At 43.5% G+C, this 17,760-nt stretch overlaps 1 protein-coding gene across 3 annotated transcripts in view; it reads right to left on the bottom strand.

Moving 5' to 3' along the window:
• Positions 1–17,760, bottom strand: part of SOX5 (SRY-box transcription factor 5) — a 282,904-nt gene that overhangs the window by 181,557 nt on the left and 83,587 nt on the right. The gene's annotated exons all lie outside the window — the stretch shown is intronic.

A 17,760-nucleotide genomic window follows, 5' to 3' on the forward strand; every position in this document is an offset into this window, starting at 1 on the left:
ATAGACACATTCCTATATAAAAGGGTTTCTCTGGCCAAAACAACATTTCAGCTAAAGAAGGAGTTTAATGAGACTGGCGTCTCAAGCGAACGAGGAGCTCAGTGAAGAGATCATCTGCTATAGTTCCCCATCACCACCTACCTCGGGGTGCTCCAGCTCTTCCACTTACATTCTCCAATATATAAACAAATAAAGTGGATGGTGGGAGCCCCTTTTAATGTGCACAGCTGATGTGCGGATCCAGAAACCGAGCAGGGATGGCAGGAGCCCTAATAATGGGCACAGCATGTGTATGGACACAGTATCTCAGCATAGGGATGGTGGGAGCCCTTCATAATGGGCTCAGCAAGTGTATGGACCCAGTATCTCAGCACAGGGATGGTGGGAGCCCCCATAATGGGCACAGCAAGTGTATGGACCTAGTAACTCAGCACAGGGATGATGGAGCCCTATATAAAGGGCACAGCAAGTGTATAGACCCAGTAACAGTCCAGGGATGGTGGGAGCCCCTAATAATGGGCACAGCAAGTGTATAGACCCAGTAACAGCACAGGGATGGTGGGAGCCCTTAATAACAGGCACAGCAAGTGTATGGACCCAGCAACAACAAAAAAGATGGTGGGAGCTCTAATAATGGGCACAGCAAGTGTATAGACCAGTAACTCAGCACAGGGATGGTGGGAGCCCCCAATAAATGGGCACAGCAAGTGTATGGACCCAGTAACTCAGCACAGGGATGGTGGGAGCCTCTAATAATGGGCACAGCATGTTTATAGACCAAGTAACAGCCCAGGGATGGTGGGAGCCCCTAATAATGGGCACAGCAAGTGTATGGACCCAGTAACTCAGCACAGGGATGGTGGGAGTTCCTAATAATGGGAAAAGATGATGTGTTAAAAATAAACCACCACATTTTGCAACCTACACTACACCCACTAGCCCCTATTTACAGTGCACCTCTGGAAGAGGTAATAAATACCTGGACATGTTACATTGGCACATTACTGAGTTTGCTGCACATAACATGCAAGAAAAAAAAAAATGATATCTGAGGAGACGTCCGCTTTAAGATTCCAGTGTAGGCACTCCTACATGGAGCCAGATCTGAAATTTCAGCAGATCTGCAGGCAACGATTGGCAATACATTTTCAAAGACCGCACATAGCGGTATTTTCTTTTTTCAGTCATCTGCAAGTTCCGCTTGGCTGGTCTGTTGTGAATCTCCTAGCGTTCCCAGCCGATGGCGCACGCAGGAGCAATCTCCGCCCATTCAGCCTAATGATAGATTAGGACGGTGGCATCAAACACGGCGCAGATTCTTCTTCTCCTTTAATTCTGCTCGGCAATTCTGAGGCTTGGGGAAGATAATTACTAACAATGACTGAAGAATGGTTCACTTAATGTTAATTTATACAACAAGCTAATTACTACCAAATGCTGAACTCGCATGTGGAAGTTCTCTCTCTCCACGCACACAAACGCAACCCGGCAGCCATCTGTCCTCGTGCCGCGGCAAACGGGCAGAAAAGATCCGTCTTCTGTGAGACTTAGAAAAACGGCGCAGAGAGGGCCCCAAGTCACACGGGTCAGAACAGAGCTGCTGGCGATTCTGTGGCCGGCAGGTACAAGGATATAATAAGCCGCTACTCCGATACTGTACTCCGTGGATAAAAAATATTGTCTAATACAGGAGGCATGTGCAGTGTTACTGAAATCTTGTGTCTATTAGGACAATATTTTGTGTTCGGAGTTTAGCTTTGAACTGGCCATATACAGCAAAAATGACAAGATCTGTCCCACCGCCGGGGCCAGTTGTGCAATCTGCAACTCGCCCACCACCCTGGAAAAAGGGGTTGCACCTGTTTAAAAATCTCAATATTTGCTCTCCAAAATCTGCGTCACTTTCTTACAATATTTCACTTTCACTAGGATTGGATTTGTTGATTTTGCCTTTGAAAGAAGGGAAAATCCCAAAACACCTTAAAAGTTTTGGCCAACTTTCTTAATTTTCAAGCCGAACGTCGGCACAACTCCCATTTGAATATATTGCTCACCAAACACAAAGGATAGAAAACTACTTTGTGTGCATCAAACACCTTTACAAATCCAGATATTACATTGTAAAAGTAGAGGTGGCAGTATCACTGCGCTGTACATACTGTGCAGACAGCAGAGCAGTAGGAGGGACCAAGCAGGCTCCACCTACTACAGGCTGCCCACAGAAAACTATAGGAGGGGCTGAGACCAGACCAGTTACTCTGTACAAAAACGGAGAGCAGAATTGACTGGTCTTTATTACAAGAAGCTCCTACACATAAGTTAGACACCCATTCACATGGGGAAAGGTCATCCGTGCCCCATGCAATGGCATCTTTTCCCAGCACAAGGATGCACAGGTGTTGTATGCATCCCTATGCCAGGGTGTCCCATTGTTCTCTACTGGGACACGCAGCTGCATAGACACAGCCGCTGTGCCCCAATATGACCTGTGGGTGCAGGCTCCAAAACGCACACAGGGCAAGTTGAAGATCCTGTATCCACATGTCATATTGGGACACAGTGACTGATGCACAGGTGTTGACAACCCTGAACAGGGTACACACACATCTCCCCATGTGAGCAGGGTCTAAACATTTAGACTGGATTACTGTACAGATCTGGAAGAAATACACAAAGTATACCAAGATTCAAATAAGGAAAAAAAAAGGCGTCCAAAGAAGCACAGTGTGCATGAAGCCCAAAGAGCCCTCGTGCATTCAGAGAGCTGGCTCTTGTAAGGATTTATGCAAATATCAAAATTTCTTGATGGGTGGGATGTCAGTCTGCAGGAATGGACTTTTTTAGGTAGGCTGAATTTACATACTACTCTAGGTACTGTGCACACCTGATGCTGAGCCACCATGACCGAAAGATCGGAAATCCGATGAACGAAAGGAGCACGTCAGGGACTGTCAGGCTGGGATGAAAGCACTAGATGCTGGACATCCTCCAGCCAAAAAAACAAGTTGAGCTCTTTGCAGGGTGGATTTGATTTAAATCAAGTCGATTGAAATCATGTTTTAAAACAATAGTAAAAGGGCTTGATTTAAAGTGGAGGGCCACCTGAAAAAAAAAAACATTTTAAAAATTTGAAAAAAATCTAAAAAAAAAAAAAAAAAAAATGAAAAAAAATTTTTTTTTTACTTACCAGAAATGCCTGTTGCTAGGCACTTTCCTAATCTTCCTCTTCCTCCTCCGCGGAGATCTTCTGTCTTCTGTCTTCGTCGCGGCGTCTTCTGGGTAATGAGTCGCGCTGTGTTCTGGGAACTGTGTGTTCCAGAACACAGTGCGTCCCATTCGGAAAGCGCTGCGGGACTCGCGCATGCGCAGTAGCTGCGGGACTCGCGCATGCGCAGTAGGAAACGGCAGTGAAGCCATAAGGCTCCCCTGCCTGTTTCCCTTACAGGGAATGGCGGCGCCGGGACCCGAGAGCCGAGGGACGGGTCGGCCTCGGGCGGCCGGGATCGCGGGCGCACTGGACAGGTGAGTGTGTTTATTAAGTCAGCAACTGCAGTGTTTGCAGCTGCTGACTTTTTTTATTTTAACCGGCCCTCCTCTTTAAAATCATAATTTTTAAAAGCGCAACTGTCATCTCTGTCCCGCAGCAGCTCCTCCTCCTCCTGACCCGCTGTTGATTCACTGACAGTTCCTATTCACTTTAATGGGAGGGCTGGTGATGTGGCAGTGACACAACAAGGTGAGGGACATGGTGGTAACAGGTGAGTGGATCCTGCTAACAGGCGCTGTCATGATGGATCTGAAATGACAGGTTCTCTTTAACTGTAAGGACTCATTCTTGCTGGTAGTTAGAATCTTTAATATTTGCAAACAAAATTAAAGGTTTCCTATTTAGAATAAGCTGTCAAGTTAGTAAAACAATGATATCAGAAACGATTCAATCATACAGTTTGTAGTGTACATAGATTTCCACAACAATGGGATAAAGGAATATTCCTGAACTTTGCATTATCTCATGATTACTGTGAAATTGCATGCAGTGCATGTTATCTCAGCTTGCAGAGCTTAGATTCATTGAGTTTACCAAAAATGTAAATATGAAGAATATTTATTGTAAAGCATTCATCATGGTCTGTGTGTTACAAGAAGTTTGGGGAAATGTTTTGCCATTTTCTGTTCTGTGTACTCTTCCTCATTGTACAGCCCCTCTCCATCTAATGACGGTGAGTGGGTAATGGGTTTTGGTGGTGACCTGTAAATGAGGAGTTTGCCAACTCAATTCCTCTATGGTAAGAGTATTGTGCCGGTTTGCTGAGCTTCCCAAACTATGTTCCGATTTTGCAGTGAGATTGTCACACCACAGCACTGCACTCAGGTTCAGCATCAGCTATAAATACTGTATATTACATTTTGCAATATGAAAAGTACACGCCACTCATCATGAAACATTGAAGAGAATCTCTCAGCATTTACCAGCCTCCATGTGTGCACAATACATATACAGATTCAACTTTTTACTTAGTAATGCTGAACAATGATTGTGTTTTACTGATACTCACTTAAAGTGATTGTTATTTAAAAAAACAAAAAAAAAAAAAACAAAGCCTTACAAACATGCCATACTTGCCTCCACTGAGAAGTTCGTTTTTGCACAGCGTGGCCCCGATCCTCGACTTCTGGGGTCCCTCGGCAGTGCTGGTATTGGATTTGATTGACAGCAGTGGGAGCCAATGGCTGCGCTGCTATCAATCTATCCAATCAAGAGCCGAGAACCTTCAGCAGAAAGGAAGAGCGCGGGAATACAGGACTCAAATGAGTAAAATGGGGGGGGGGGGGGGGCGGTCAGTGAGAAACGTTTTTGCATAGGATGTATTAAGGTGAAAAAACACGAGGGTTTACAACCCCTTTAATGTAAACCAACCAATCGTGGCTAAAGACAATGGCGAGTCTTTGAAGCTTATCCTGCATGTGATCTTATCTTCACTGCTGCCCAACAGGATTGTACACTACTCAAAATACAGACAGCCACAAAAGCGAGACTCTTCAACCCAATACTGTATATTAAACTAGAAGGCCTCATGCACACGGGACGTATTTGGACATTTTTACAGCTGACGTTTTGGCTTCAGACATTTTTTACTACAAACTCTCCAGCATGTTATCCTATGTGTCCATACACACATAGGCTGCTATCAACTGTTTTTGGCTGGGGTGTTTTTTGGCTGTAAAAAAAACGCATAACTAGTGGGTTCTGAGAGGAGTTTTTCAGTTGTAAACACGCTCTAACGTCAAAAAACGCAAATAAACGCGGCTCAACAGCGTTTAACGTTTTTGCTCCCATTGAAAAAAAAAAAAAAAACGCTGAAAAACTCAGTGCAAAGCTACTACCGTTTATAACGTTATGATAACGTCCAGTGTTCATGAGGCCTAAAACCTTGAAAATGGAGAACATGAACAGTCACATCAGAAACTGAAGTGGCTGTAAACTTCTGAAATGAAAAGCGAAAAAAAGATTCATTCTATAGGGTGTGCTTGCCTCAATCCAAAGCACAGTATGTGATTTGTAGCTTTTCTTTCCTCCCTTTGCCATCTGCTGGAGTCACTTCTAATCATGCATCTCAACACAAAGCAACATAGATAATGATTGACAGCTTCAACTGTGCATGTCTTCCTATGAAACTCTATAGATGAGGAGGGTGTCTATTTCCACTCAGGTCTCAAATTACACTCAGCACTCGCCCCCTGCCTACTGGAATTCAGAAATGTGTAAACTGTGCACTTGGAAAGGCTGAAGAGGAGAGAGGGCTGCAGATAAATACTTTAATTTAATCTCTGGGTATTACCTGAGGCCAGTCACTTCACTGGACAGGAGTTTACAACCATTTTAAAGTGCCTCACAAGCCAGATGGAGTCCGCTAACCAAAGCGGTAACTCAATGAAAGTTCCCCATTGAGCCCAGGTTCACACTGACATCAGGATTGAAATCATACGTGTTCAGCTGAACTCGCGCGATTTCATACTCGCATGTCAGTCCAACTTCAGGGGCGATTTCAGAGACATCTGTGCGGGTTAGTGCACAGATGTCTATACAAATCACATTCCGAAGTCACCAAAAGTAGTAAAGAAATCACTTTTGAGAATCTGTGTGTTACCGCAAAGTCTGCGTCGCACCGATTTGGAGGGTGCCATTGCCGGCGATAGCTGCCGATTTGGCATGCGATTTGACATGTCAAATCACATGCTAAATTGCATCAATGTGAACCTAAGCTAAGTCCTGGAAGGTAGACATAAATATGTGACTGCTACCTCTTAACTAAAACCACTTCCCATCTGGGGCTCTGGGAACACCAACCTGCCCTGTGAATGTGCAGGTCAGGTATTTCCAATCCAGCCTTTTATAGGCGCCTTGCTGTCATTCATTTAAAGCTAAACAGTAAAGAATCATGCAACCCAAGGCTGCAGATCCAAGCAAAGCATGTAGCAGACTACTGGAAAATGGTTATATCAGATCATGCCAATATGAGAGCTATGGGTATAGGAGCACCCAGGAAATGCTATTGTCGAGTCTATTTTGTAGTGGATGGGATTGTAGCATCTTCCAATATTTGTGACTACACAGCACAACGATTCTGAAAACTGTTTTACATTGGCTGACCTGACCACAAACACTGACCGAAATCTGGAGGATCCTGGGGAAATGTTGACAGATAACATGAGGCTGCGGAGAAAAGGCACACACAACAATGTACACACCCCACACAATGCAAACCAACACAATGATGGCCGAATCTGTCTCAGCTTGTCCCTTGCACAGATCTCCGGGCGCAAATAAAATCAACTGATACACCCGGAGTTGGAATGCAGGATAACCCCTGCACTGCCGAGGAAAGAGAGAGGAGAACAATGGGCTAAGACTCCCGAGATAACAAAAATAAAACTTTATAGATCAGTAACCAGCTTGTTGTAATGTGACTGGCTCAGTGTTCTCTGTACAGCACTGTGGCATATGTCACAGCTATGTAAAATGTATAATACTGCTGTGACATAAGAGTGTAAGCTCTTCTATGCAGAGAATGGCTGTGTTCTCTGTACAGCACTATGGAATATGTCAGTGCTATAAAGATGCATTACCAATGGTGTGAAACTGTAGTGGGACATTAGAGTGTAAGCTCCTCTGGTGCAGACTGCTGGACTGGCTTGGTGTTCTCTGTACAGCTATATAAATATATAATGATACTCAAACTGTGGTGGGACATAGGAGTGCAAGCTCCTGTGGTGAAGAGACTAATGTGATGCCGCGTACACACGGTCGAACTGTTTGACGTACTTAGTCCGTTGAAACACATTTCAGCGGACAATCCGCTGGTGTGGGCTTCAGCTGGCTTTTTCAGCGTGCAGTCCGGAGTACTGAGATTTTCGGTTTTTCCAAAAATCTGTCCGTCGTACTTTGGTTTCAGCGGACAATACGGTTGTCAGTATGCTAGTTCGACGGACTAAGAATGGCGCATGCCCAGAAAGGATTTACACAGCGGAAGGGTGCTTTGCTGTGTCTTGGACTTCCTATTTCTAGTCCCGCCGTACATGCTGTACGTCATCGCGCAAACTTTCGACAGACTGTTTGTGTATCCGTGTGTGGTCAAGTCCGTCGGATTGTATGACGGACTAAGTACGCCATACAATCTGCTCGTGTGTACGCGGCATAACTGGCTCAGAGTTCTCTGTACAGCACCGTGGAATATGTCAGAGCTATATAAATATATAATAATAGTGTGAGACTGTGGTGGGACATTAGAGTGTAAGCCCCTCTGGTGCAGAAACTACTAGACTGGCTCAGTGTTTTCTGTACAGCACTATGGAATGTGTTCTAGCTCTACAAATGTATAATAGAATGCAACTGCGTGTATTAGAGTGTAAGCTCCTGTGGTGCAGAGACAGATGGGAATGTCTCAGTGTTCACTGTTCAGTACTGCAAAATATGTCAAAGCTATATAAATATATAATGATAGTGTGCGATTGTGGTGAACATTAGAGTGTAAGCTCCTCTGGTGCAGAGACTGCTGGACTGGCTCTCTGTACAGAGCAGAATAAGGTGATATCAATATAGGACATAAATACTCTTAAGCAGCAACAAGAGATGTTTTTGGAGCCATAAGGGGGTCACACCAAGGACTTCCTCCCTGCTGTCATCATGCTTGTCACACATATGTGGCGTGTACACAATAGCTAAAAAGCATACTTCTCAGCCCACAGCAAGTCCTTACAGGCTGCACTACTGAGAAGCGATTAGGCTTTCGTAACAAAAAAAAAAAAAAAAAAGTTTTGCTAACTATTTTTACTTTTATTTGAAGAGAGGCCAGCCCATCGAACAAAGAACATGACTCCGCTCAACAAGATCTGCAAACAATGGGGAAGGTTTTGACAAGGAATTTTTGTTCACAAACAGAAAAAAAAAAAGAAAAAAAAAAAAAAAGGGAGGTATAATGAGTTGTAAGGTCGACTGCAAAATTAAAAGGAGTCTTATCAGTCAGCGTGTTGCTATGGTTAGTCAGTGGCAGTGTTTATCCAGGCGCTGCAGGGCATTGAAGCTGAAATGAGAATGACACGCTGACAAATGGCTGCTTAGCAGTACTGTACAATGTCTATTCTATCATCAGGAAGACAGCTCGCTGATTCATAAAGTGAAGAACTCAATCGCCTCTGTTCAGGGATCGCAAAGGAACGCCAGTGACCACACACACCTCCCTCAGAGAGCTTCATTTAATAAAAACCTGCCAGAGAATCACACCATTCCACATTGCATCTCATTTTCGGTAAAAATTGACTAGCATTTAAATAATCTAAGCAGGAATCTAAAGCTGGGCAGACCCCCAGAAGAATTTCAATCATCCATCCGTATGGAATTTTGGGGGGGAAAAAAAAAAACGATTTTCAGAGCGTGCAATTTTGCCATTATGGACAAATTTGGAAAAAAATGATGTGAATGCACATTACAATAAATTCAGGAACTTCATTTACTCAAAAAAAAAAAAAAAAAAAAAAAAATCCCACTCTTCTCTTTCAATTTTTCTTGTTACTGTGGTTAAAACAATGTTCATCGATTTGATCCCAATAACTATTATAAAAATCAAACACCCCTTCTGAAAACACATTTTTCCTAATGGAATTCTACTGGTGTATGGCCAGCTTAAAGTGGTTGTAAACCCCTGAAAGGAAAAATGAACAAAGCACATTCTTTTATAGCGTGCATTTGCCTTGATCCAAATCGCCTAGCGTAATTTGTCTGCTTTGTCACTCCTCTGCTATCTGCATCACTTCTGATAGTCTATGCTGACATCAAACAATTGACAATTGGCAGACAGCCCTGAACCCCCCCCCCCCCCCCCCCCCCCCCGTGCACAGCCTGTGACTGACAGCCTCAGTTGTGTGTGTTTCCCTATGAGACAGTGGAAGGAGGAGTGTCCTTTAACTCCACTCAGGTCTCAAATTACACCTGGCTCCCTTTTCTATGCTGTGCAGTGTATGGCCTCAGATACCCACCGCCTGTCTTCTGGAGCTCAGAAATTCTGTGTAAAAGGTATGTTTTAGGCAGCTGTAGCAAAGGAAAGACTGCAGATAAGCAGGTACAGCTTATGTAGGAGGACCTGTTTAATCTCTGTGCATCACCTGAGGTTAGTCACTTTAGTGGGTACATGTAAGGGTTTACAACCACTTTATGGCAGCAGTATTTAGGGGCAGTGTAAAATGCATTATTGAATGCTTTACCACAAGGTGTGGTGAATGTTTTGGTATTCTATATTGCCAAGGCACCTCAGAATAATTGGGGTACCACAGAACGAATGACACCTCATCCTACCAACAAATGTAATTGCTTTACTGTATCATGTAGCAAAGCACAACAGGACCTAAACGGTGGCTCTGCTGAAGAAGGTGCATCTGCCACCTATAAAATGATCAGAGGCAATTCTAATGGATAGTTCTGGTACTCACTCCTGCCCACTCCTCTCTCATCAATGAAGCCAATGCAGGATTTCCCTCCATCTGTTCAGTGATTGCTTTCAGCTGCTGGTCATAGCATTAAAAAAGGGACTTTATTATAAAAAAGGTTTACAAACAATAAGTAAAAAAAAAAAAAAAATCACAAAAATCACCTTGTTTACACTGTTCAACTGTCATTGCTTTTTCTTACATTTTGGATGGAGCAGAGGAGGGTTACAGTCTCTACTGTGTTTTATTGCTGTCAATATCCCCATTGGGGAAACTCCTCTCCATTCCCATCTTGGAGACAGAACTATACAAATCTGATACAGGCTAACCCTCCCTTGCTCCATTCAAAACTAAACCAAAAGTTTTGCATGAAATGGTTTTAAGTGAAACCAAAATGGAAAAACAAAAAACTGAGCAGGAAATCTCTTCATTGCTTTATAGACATGCAATCTCTCCGCAATAAAATAGACCTACCTGCCTGTTCTGAATTCCCTGTAGAAGGTACACCGAGCTGAGCCTGCATGGGAATGACATTATCCTGCACCACCAAAATCAAGACAGCCAAAGATTGGCCCCTGGAAGAAGCCTGCGCCAGCAAGAGACTTTGCAGGCATCAGATTGTTGAAACCAAGGTAAGTACTTTTGCCTCTAGATCTTCTTTAAGGCCGGGTTCACACTATAGCGATGCGGGAACGCCGCGAATCCGCGGCGTTTACCCGCATCGCACACCTCCCGCCGGCAGTTCACACAGCAAATCACATCCGATCTCCGTAGCGATGCGAGTTCAGCCATACAGATAGTATGGCTGAATTCGCAGCGCTCCCGCAGCAAACTCGCACGGGACCCTTTTTTTGGGTCCGCAACAGAATCGGATCGCATGGGGGTTCACACCATGCGATCCGATTCCTGTGCGAGTCGGCAGATCGCACTGCGATATGCGGACGGATCTGGGGGTGTCATTAACATAACATTGACACTCCCAGCCGTCCGCATAGGGCAGTGTGAACTGCCGGCGGGAGGTGTGCGATGCGGGTAAACGCCGCGGATTCGCGGCGTTCCCGCATCGCTATAGTGTGAACCCGGCCTTGGACAGAAGTGATTTCTGTGTAGCACATGCCTTCTGTGCAGTGTCAGGAAACATGTGGAGAGAAAAATGGCAGCAGGGAAGCCCCAGCATCCATCTCAGTTGATCCCCAACAGCCAATTGTGAGCCAGCCTTGAAAACCTAGGGTACCTTACATATCAATATCACTAAAAACAGAAGATGATCATCACCCAGTTCAGCATGGATGGGGAATATTCTGTGATGTCTATCAAAAAAAACAAAAACACCACATCACTATTTGTTCCAGGGGCTTAAAGTGGATGTAAACCCTCACATATACCCAGTGACGTGAATAGCCTCAAATGATACACCGAAATTAAACAAATCATCCTACATGGGTTTTACTTGTTCATCTGCAGTCTTCTCCCTTCACCCCTTCAAAAGGGCAGAAAAATCCTTCTTCAGCTGTTAGTATTACAGAGGAGGGGGTGGAGAGGCTGTATTTACATTGTGTGAGAGCCAATTGGAGGAAAGGAACACACCCCCTTCACACAGCAGAACTGTGTTCTGAAAAGACAAACTGTATGCAGAGTTCCCTCGCTGACCCAAATCTCATGTGTCCGAAACATTCTCAGAAGTGACTCATGCTGATAACCGAGGAATAAAGCACCAGAGAAATGACACTTAGAGCTTTGGAGAGAGATAAGTAAACACTACAGATGTATGTGCTTTGCTCAGTTTTTATGACAGAGGTTTACAATCACTTTAACAGGAATTGGGAGGAAATTTCTCCAAAGCATAGCAAAATTACTTCTTAGAGAAGAACCAGCGAAGATTTGAACCATGTATGGGCAGGCTGAACGTACGCAAGTTGATTGATCGATCAACTTGGGTACAACCAGTCTGTCGGATTTTACATGCAATTATTGCTAGTGGCTATTATGGGTGCAAGAAAGAAAATTGGATCATCTATGGCCTGACTTAAACCGTTTCACTAGAACAAAAAGTTCTTGTTTGAAGGTTTCGCCTCTATTCCAGTTCTAATAAAAATGATTGGCAAATAGAGAGATCTTCCCTGTGAGGACAGGGACAGCAATAGAATTTCAAACAGATTTTCTGACCATTTGCCCACCATCCAGAATTATTATTTTTTTTTTGCAATGGTAGACCCAGAAAAACAGGTAGCTGAAGTTATATGCAAATCCCCACTTAGCTTTAAAGCAGTTGTAAACCAATGGTGTTCCCCCCTCCCCCCTTTTCCTTACCCTGCAAGGTAAAGCCATAATGTGCTAGTATGCACCGCATACTAGCACATTATGTTAAACTTACCTTAAAACAAAGCTCTCCCAGCACCGAGATGTCAGAGCTGAAGGCGCTCCCATCTTTACCCGTCTTGCTTTTGGGTTTGTGGACTCCTGCTCCGTCACTGGCCAGAGCTACGATGACGTCACTCCCACACATGCGCCCGCTGGTTACAGCACAGTTCTCTGTAGGAATAGCACAGGAGGCCATTCCTTCAGAGCAGATTCGCCAGCGATATCACTGGTTTCCACCAACTATAGGCAAGCCTTATTTAAGACCCCTTTCACACTTCAGGTGTTTTTTTTTTATAGGCGCTACAGCGATAAAAATAGCGCCTGCATAGCGGCTGAAAAAATAAACGGCTTCATTCACTCCAGTGTGAAAGTCCTCCACCGCTGCTCCCCATTGAAATCAATGGGTCAGTGCTGCGACACCGCCAGCAAAACACTGCTCCGGCGGCGTGTGTGCGGGCTGATTTGACCCCTTTTCGGCCGCTAAAACGGCACTAAAAATAGCGCCCCTTTACCGCCGACGCCCTAGGCGGCTCCGTGTGAAATGGGTCTTAGGCTTACCTATAGGTAAAAAGTTAGTGATGGAAGTTTACTTCCACTTTAAAGTCAAGCTTCTTCCCACCTCCTGTTAGTTACCGAAATGGGTCTGTTACATGAAGACACAAAAAATAAATACATAAAAAAAAAAAAAAAAAAAAAAAAAAAAAAAATGAGCCTCCAGAGCTGTCTTTTTCATCCAGAGAGCTCAGATGCCCTGGGGTACCGCCAGGTTTTTTTTTTTAAAGGAGCAATAGGCAAAATTCCTAAAACTTGCCCAAAAATTGTATACAAACCAGTATGTGGATGAAGCCTGCATTTTATTTAGACAAAGCCACAGGTTTTCATTGTGCACCATTACAACCTTCTAGCTGCCAGCGTCCTAACAACCAATGACCTAATGGGCTGATAAAGAGGGAGGATGCAGGGCGCCTGCACAGCACCTTTGTTTGCATCTCCCCTACCCCTCTTTGTCAGCACTGGGATCACACAAAGGATAGAAACCGAGGGTGAAGAGAAATCTCAAACACCAGTCAGTACCAGTGTGCAAAGGTGTATTTGCTTTTGAAGAATAAATCACCTTACATGTTGGGTGTCCTACATGTGTGGATTTTTGACATTTTAGAATGTGGTGCCTTGAGATTGTGCACAATATTAAAGGGTGCATTGACAAAGTTTGAGAAACAATGCTCTGGAGGAATGAGGGGATGAATTCAAACTTGACTCGCACAGGATAAGTAGGGATCTGCATATAAAACTTTAGCCGCTTCTAGTTCTGGAGCCATCGCTCTTCTGCTGTGTGTGGTTTCTACAATAAATGCGCAGTTTGATATGCGCAGGTCCACTTTAAAAAACAGCACATCAAAAGTTTAGGAGAGTATTTTGGTACATTGATGTGACCGCTGCTGAGCTCAAAGTCTCCGCCAAACAGCTTCACACACTTGTCGATCTGTAACACTGCAGAGTATTCCACAGATTTGACACCAGCTGGACATGTTCCAAAATTTGGCTGCGTCATATCGCACTAGAACTTGTATACTACACTTGTAAGTGTAAAGGAATGCATTCTGCTAATAGCTTGCGCAACAGGATGACCCAATAACGCAAGCCGCTCCGGCTTTCCTGTCGAGGAACTTTTAATAAAGATTTATTATGTTCAATTCGCCGAACCCCTGGATCTCGCCTTCACGATCATTATCCGAGGCGATTTTACCAGCAGTGTTGAGAAGCACTGAATATCGGGGTCTAATTAGCAGTGGCGCAGCGGTGCGCTGAACATATTAGAGAAATAACAGGCTACATCATAAGTCCCCACCAACGAATGAGTCTAACAAACTGAAATCATTCTGCTGGCAGCGGAAACCTGACTTATACATTTCTGGGGGGTCGTGAGTTCCGTACAGAAATTCTGTCTAGAATTATGGGAGAAGGGGGGCTAAAGATTGGCAACTGGGAGCAGATCAGCCTGTTATAAATCTCTGCAAAATAAAATTCAGTACAAAAATTCAACAGGAATGGCGGGAACCCCTCATAATGGGCACAGCAGGGGTACAGGTGCATAAACTTAGCAAAGGGATGGTGGGAACCCCTCATAATGGGTACAGACCCACAAACTTAGCAAAGGGATGGTGGGAACCCCCAATAATGGGTACAGACACACAAACTTAGCAAAGGGATGGTAGGAGCCCCTCATAATGGGAACAGCAGGTATACAGACCCAGGAATTCAGCACTGGGATCTCACCATTAGAGTCTCCAATGGATAGTAAAGCGTGTCAGGCAGCTCTCACTCCAGCATTTACTGAAATCTCAGCTCTGGGTTGGGTGAACCTTTTAAAAGATAATTGAAAAAGTAAATTTTTAAAGTCAAGGTTTTACCATTATCTGAGGCTCCGTTAGAGAGATTTCTCCTCACTTCCTGTCCCGGTGACATCAGACAGGGAATGAAGGTAATCTCCTACAGGGATTTAGACAGAAACAAAAAGCCAACAAAAGTTCAGACTTTTTTTAAAAAACTCTCCTAAGAATAAAATCATTTTAAAAATAGATTTTCCCTCACTTACTAACTGGTGACCTAGAAGTTATAGAGTAGGAAATGTATTTTAATTGTTGTGTCCCCCTTGCTGTTCTGGTGACTTGCATCTCAAGGGAAAAAAAAAAAAATTAGGAGTAGAGACCAATTTAGAGGAAAAACCCCTCCAACGATGGACACCTATACTGGGGGATTAGGGATTTTGTGGGGGGACGGAGGTTTGCTCTAACTTCCTGTTAGGTCTGCTGGTTACAGGTAGCAACAGAAGACTATCCGGAGATGGGCTTTAATCTCATATCACTGTATATTCAAAATCTTGAATGCAAACAAGTAAATGTGCCTGCACTCACCATGAAATTAAGCCAATGCCATGAATGGGGTCAAACAAAAGATTAAAACTGAACAAGAACTTTTTAAAAAGAAAAATTAAAATATTTCCCAGGACTGGTTCAACATAATGGGAGGAGAGGATGGCCACCTATGAGGCCTGCCCTCCTCGATTAAGACTAATCATTTCATTGTTGTGACATTTACTGAATGAATTAAAAGGGAACTTTGCCAGCCCCAAGTGGACCTGTCATCAGATATACAGTATATTCTAAGCAATGCATCAGTGTAACACTATTGTGTAACAGTATTTATTCCCTCTCATTGATATCACAGTACTGCCCCTGACAATGCCTTCATCTACTTTTCTCTCCAGAAGAATGGTGCCATTTTTTTCAGCCTACATCCAGGGCCATCATCTACAGTACCTTGCAAAAGTATTCACCTGTTCAGTGTCTTTCCAGTTTTTTTTTGCATTACAACCTAGAATTACAATAGATTTTTGGGGTTTTTGTACCATGTATACACAACAGCCTATGACTTTGAAGGTACAATTGTTTTTTCTTATATTGTGGCAGAAACAATCAAGACAAAAACAGAAACCTTGCGTGTGTGTGCAAGTATTCGCCCCTTTGCTATGAAAACCCTAAATAATATATGTGGTCAAACCTATCAACCCGAGGAAATCCCATAATCAATTACATAAGGTGCACCCGTGTGCAAAGTATCACATGATGTCAGTATAAACATAATGTGCCTGTTCTGAAAGCCCCCTCCCATTCCGCAGCACCACTAAAGACCAAGGAGGAGAGACAGGGAAAATGCTTCCTCCTACCGTACCTGCAGCAGAACGGTGACATCACTTAGCCTAGGCAAAGTAAGATTGGCGCTCAAGGATGGCTTTTTAATGCTAAAAAGTGGAACATGATACTGTTACTGTACATTATGACATGTTAAGAGTTTATTCATGCAGCCTTGGAATGTTACTGATGGGGCCATTGTAAATCCCTATTGGGAAGAGGCACCTCCCCCCCACTTTGTTGGTGTGCAAGGCATAAGAGTGTGGCCACAGGCAGCTGCCTATATACTCAGTCAGGATTCCAGAACTGAGCATTTCATATCCTGATACAAAACCACCAGCCACCTACAAAAGTGCAGGCTCTCAAGTGCAAAGCATTAAAAAAAAAAAAAAATGTAATTTTTTTTTTTTCTGCATTAGGTGAGCAAATCATGTCACAACACATTAGTGCGAGTAATTCTGCGAGGAATTTCAATTGAGGACGATGGGGGCGTTTCCTCTCATAGCATTTCTGAGATGCCGTATGAGGAGGCTCAGCTGCCAGGTGGACACACAAACCTCGCTGCAGAACTCTGCAGGAACCAAACAAAAGGAGCTTGTCACCCCGTCACACAATGCGTATTGTCCAGGAATAGCGCACTGCAAACACGGCAGACAAAACCGGTGACGAAAGACATATTTACTCATTCTGGTCCTTTTCTTTCCATGTGATGTACACCCACTGTACACCGCGCATTGTTTTACTAGCTAGCCAATTGCAACGAAGAAAAATCGCCAGGCCATGGACACAGGATATATGAAGAACTGTGCCAAACAATAGAGTTCAACTGCCACTCATTGGAGCTTATCCTGTAAAGTCCAACCACAGTCACACAACTATTACGATAATACATTTATATAGCGCTGACATATTCCACAGTGCTGTACAGAGATCATTGAACCAGTCACATCAGTCTCTGCACCAGAAGAGCTTACACTCTGAAGTCCCCATCACGGTCACACAATTATTATTATACATTTATATAGCTCTAACATATTCCACAGTGCTGTACAGAAATCATTGCACCAGTCAAATCAGAGGAGCTTACACTCTAATGTTCCCACCACTGACACACACTACTATGATTCTGTGGTGCTGCACAGAAACTAAAGAAGACCACACTATGGCTGATAACTATGGGTAGTCAGACCTGGGCAGCACACAAAGTACAATTCTGAACATCCCAAGTTCTATATGCATCAGCAAAGGTTTTAATTTACTTCGGTCAATTTTATTAGCATCTCTTGATTTAATCAGACTGATTTTAGACTTTACGGCACAGGGGATTCTGTAACATCTAGAAGGTATAAAAACTTGTGCGACATCGTACACTCGCTGAGTTGTATCTTGTATCTGCAATTCTGATAAGCTCCTGAATAGGGATGAGCTGAACACCCCCCGGTTCATACCAGAACAGGCAAAAAATTTAAAGGATTATATGCAAGTTTTTTTTTTTTTAAACAACTTTTTCGGGATTTTTTATTTTTTTTTTTTTTTTTAATGCTTAAAGTGAAACAATAAAAATGAAATATTCCTTTAAATATCATGCCTGGGGGGGTGTATATAGTATGCCTTTAAAGTGGCGCATTTTTCCCATGTTTAGAACAGTACCACAGCAAAATGACATTTTTAAAAGGAAAAATTGTCATTTAAAATGGATTGTAGCTCTAATGAATTGTCGAGTCTC

This window comes from Lithobates pipiens, unplaced genomic scaffold (genome assembly GCF_037356315.1).
Source record: "Lithobates pipiens isolate NorthernLeopardFrog02 unplaced genomic scaffold, aLitPip1_a1.2 Scaffold_8, whole genome shotgun sequence".
NCBI classification, from domain to species: Eukaryota; Metazoa; Chordata; class Amphibia; order Anura; family Ranidae; genus Lithobates; species Lithobates pipiens.